Genomic DNA, 4,324 nt, shown 5'->3' on the forward strand with positions numbered 1-4,324 from the left:
TTCACGACATTTCGATCCGCGCGAGGATTCTCCGAAGATTCTATCTTCATCCTGGTTCCTCAGCTGAGGTGAGGTGGATTTGATAAATATGCAAATATACAACCTTCATTGGCGTTTCTTGCATACTTAGAAAAAAATATGTTACTCGTAGAAGCACAAGCGCAAAAACACGGTATGTTCATCAATATTATTATTAGTTTTTTTTTTTCTTAACTATTTTGTTTGGTAAATTTACCTTTAAAAGGAGATTCATTCGTGTTCGGTCTACTGAACTTACATTGAAGACTTTCAAGGCAGTGGAAGCTGCACCAATTTAGAAACAGGTTCGAAACACTAGAATCGAGTAGTACCTAGGGAGCATAGTGCCGTCAGTGCACCTCATGCGCTATACTGTAGGCATTACTTAAGGTTCTTTGCAGCGTGCCTTCGCCCCCTAGCTGCAACCCCTTTTACTGTACCTCCTTTCATATTCTATTTTTTCCATCTTACTCTCAACCCTCTAATAACAATTGATTCATTGCTCAACTGCTTCGAGGTTTTCCTCCTGTTACACCTTTCAAACCCTTTAATGTTAATTTCCGTTTCAGCGCTGAATGACCTCGTAGGTCCTAGTGCTTGGCCTTTGGCCTAAATTCCATATTCAGTTTAGTATCTAGCGAGTAATTCCGAATTCCGCCGATTGAAGGATAGAATCGGAACTCTTATGTAGTAGAAATGTTAGCCACCCAGGACTAGTTATTCCCAGCTGAGGACTGTGTCATGTTGAGGAAGGAATGAACTAGAAATAAGTATGCTAATAACATGTCTCGTGAAGCTAATTTCCATTTTTAGTGGATTTCTCAAAATTCCGGAATGCATTTAGAAATTCAAAGTCGCAACAAAAATAACAACAAAAACACTGCAAAGGTTTGTTACTTATGACTGCATTCGTTAACACGATATACCAGCATTCAGGCACCGCCCCCCCCCCCAGCCCCCCCCCCCTCCCCCCCCACCCACGAGCAACGTGCAGTCCAGAAGCTAGTGAAGTGAGAGAGTCAAATGACAGTGCATTCGGGTGGTAAAGGAAAAAAAAAAACGCCCAATTTTTCGTACCCAGCGAAGTGGGCCAACGTCAGACCCACAGATTTGATAAATGGATACCGCAATTGCTCACAACTGAGCGCGCAGTGGTCAGATGTGAATATATATATATTGTATTTGCATCTGCCGACATTGGAGATTTGTCAGTATGCTATCTCTATTCGAGAGCAGTATGCTTTATAGTATGTAATAGTATGCAAATTATTTGACAGTATACGCTGTTCAAACGAAGACAAGATCCGTTTTTAGAAACTGGTTTGGATACGTTCGATTCAAGTCATACCGTAATAATAACTAAAAATCTTTCTGTATTTAAGTCTTAACCTGCCAGTTATTTCCTTACATTAATTTCTGCGCTTTCATTTCACTTCTCACAGATAGCATCGACAACTTTCACCTTTAACTTTTATTCATTATTTTCCATTTTCTCTCTCTCTGCTTAGTGTCCATTTCCAAACTGATTTTCATCTTGAGAGTCTCTCTCTCTCTCTCTCTCTCTCTCTTCTTCTTCTACTTCTTCTTCTTCTTCTTTATACATCATTTCCTTCTCGATGTTTTCTTCCCTTATTCTCATCATCATGTTTGCGCTAATATGTTTTATATCATCGTCGTTATTAAAATCTTCACGGCTTCCATCATTATCTGCTTCTCCTTCCTCGAAAAACGACCCTGTTGCTGCTCTGCCAAAATATCGCCTCTTAAACAGGCCAACGGGTTCGGTAACAAGAGTATAATAGCCCAATGTTAATAGGAAGATAGCATGCCAGATAAAGTTAACCAGGAATTATCTTCGTTTCCAAGTTACACGGACTCACAACCTCTCTCTCTCTCTCTCTCTCTCTCTCTCTCTCTCTCTCTCTCTCTCTCTCACCTAAATTTCGTAATGCAACTTTAATCGAAGGAGAAGAGAGATGATTTTATTTTTGCAAGATTAAATTTTATATTTTACTCATAGCTGTGAAAGTTTATTTATTTATTTATTTATTTTTTTATAACTTACATGACTGTATTTGTAGCCTGTTTATGCTTGGCATTAATTGTATGGAATATTTTGAAGTTTTATTAATAAAATTTCATTCATTAGGGGACTCTGAAAAATAAGTAATTTGAAATAATGCCACACAAATGACACACAATGCCAAACGTAATGGGGATACGCATAGCATACAGCAAATGTAACGAATTGAAATACGTTGTTGAATATTCGGTAGCCATTGGCATATCAAATAATTTAATTTAAGATGCCAGTGTAAGAACTACTGTAAGCATTTGTCAATTCGCATTGCAGCTGTCTGAGAATTTCCTTTAGAGCTATTTACAGAATATATTGTGTGTGTGAAATGGGAAATATATGTTTGTCCGTCCACACGACTATTGATGTTTGTTCGTGTATATTACAAAGTATCAACGCAAGAAATGTTATGTGAATATTGTGTTCTGATGATTTCATTGAATCTTTCAGCTGATATACAAATTATGAATATATTAATATTTGCATTTAGACAGAATATCTAATAAAATTGATATCATACAAGACTGGAAACCATCGCTTGTAAGAAATCTACGTTAAAATTTCGAGAGGAAGTGTGAGCATTAAGATTGGCAGGAAATAATTTCAATACTTTTCAGAATCATAGATAAAGGTTTGCATTCTCTCGCTGTTCAGACATTTGACTTCTTAACCTAAACTGCATCTCCTAAAGGGCAATGTCCTTTGAATTTCACCTTACATTCCATTTGAATATTGAAGGTGTAGACACTGAGGTATTTTAGAGAAAGTGTGGGAACTGTGATTAGTCTCATAGTAGGTTTCACAATACTACATTCTGTAAGAAAACATGCAAATAAAACCTTTAACTATAAATAGATTTCGTATGTAAAGTATGTTTGACAAGTCATAATGAATTACATCTTTAATTCTGTACCCACGAATATAATCAACGTTGCAGAATATTACGATATACACAAATAAAAATGACTTTTTTTATTGTAAATTGCGTCAATAGGAAATGCTGCAATGCTTTAGAGAACTCATTAATAATTGCGTTAACATAGATGTGAATAAACCCTGCCCAGATTCAGGCTAAACCGCATTCGTGAATAGGCAGTAATTCAATAGAAAGTCCCTCGAAGGGAAATAAATATAAAGGCATCGCTTGTCTGAACGACCAGACATTTGACCTCTGACCTTAAATCAGCTGCGTTGAAGAACACTGATCTAAGTATTTTACTTTACTTCTTGCAGAGGTATTAAAGGATCTTGGTCTTATGTAGCGTCTAGAAATATCATAGGAGAATAGTCTTCATGAATGCTTCTATGAAGAGATTCAACGAATCCCAAGCGTTATTGTCTTTGCTACGAAGACTTGAATCATATCAGTGCTATTCGATTTGCACAGGTTCTGTCTACGAAATATAATTTTATAACCTTATATCACTTATGTTAATAGTTCCTACATACCAGGAATTTCTTAGAATGCAGGATAGGAAAACGTGTCCGCTTATACATAAGCATTACATCAATTTAAATCAGCCCCATAAGAAAACGTATCCACCTCGTCCTAATGATAGACAAGAACGTTTGTATAGATTGTATCCACATCCTTAATCTATGACAAAGTCCAAACGGCCGCCATATCTATCTCCCTCTCTCTCTCTGAAACCGACCTCTTCTCCTCATCGCCTGTTAGCCATATTGCGTCATTCCCCTGCTCGACTTTGGTGTTGCCACTTAGCGATGCAACATTTGCAGATGACATGTTGGAGTGGTCAGTTTTATTTATTTCGTTTTCAACCCATACGCAACCAAGAAAATCTTGTGCCTTGAACGGGGATGTACTTGAATGGATATCGTGTGCTCTCTCTCTCTCTCTCTCTCTCTCTCTCTCTCTCTCTCTCTCTCTCTCTCATAAACTGCATTAATGTGCTACCACACGGTCACCATAACTCAGTGGTTGAATATTTAAAGCCAGGCCACCAGAAGTGGAATTCCCACGGGGTAAATACGTTCTCGTGCGGGGAACGTGTTGACACCGTGGAAAATATTGAAGATACGCGCAGAACTGTCTCGTAAATACATTCGCGTGAGCAATATCTATTCTAAGAAGCTGTAGCTTCGGTCAGTATATCTCAGGTTTCACTCCAATATATCATATATATTTAGTCATAAATAGCTTTGAAGAAGCCGTCACATTATTTCCTATTAGTGGCAAGTAAATATTACGCCGAATCGAGTTTTCTG

The sequence above is a fragment of the Macrobrachium nipponense genome, chromosome 10, assembly GCF_015104395.2.
Source record: "Macrobrachium nipponense isolate FS-2020 chromosome 10, ASM1510439v2, whole genome shotgun sequence".
NCBI classification, from domain to species: domain Eukaryota; kingdom Metazoa; phylum Arthropoda; class Malacostraca; order Decapoda; family Palaemonidae; genus Macrobrachium; species Macrobrachium nipponense.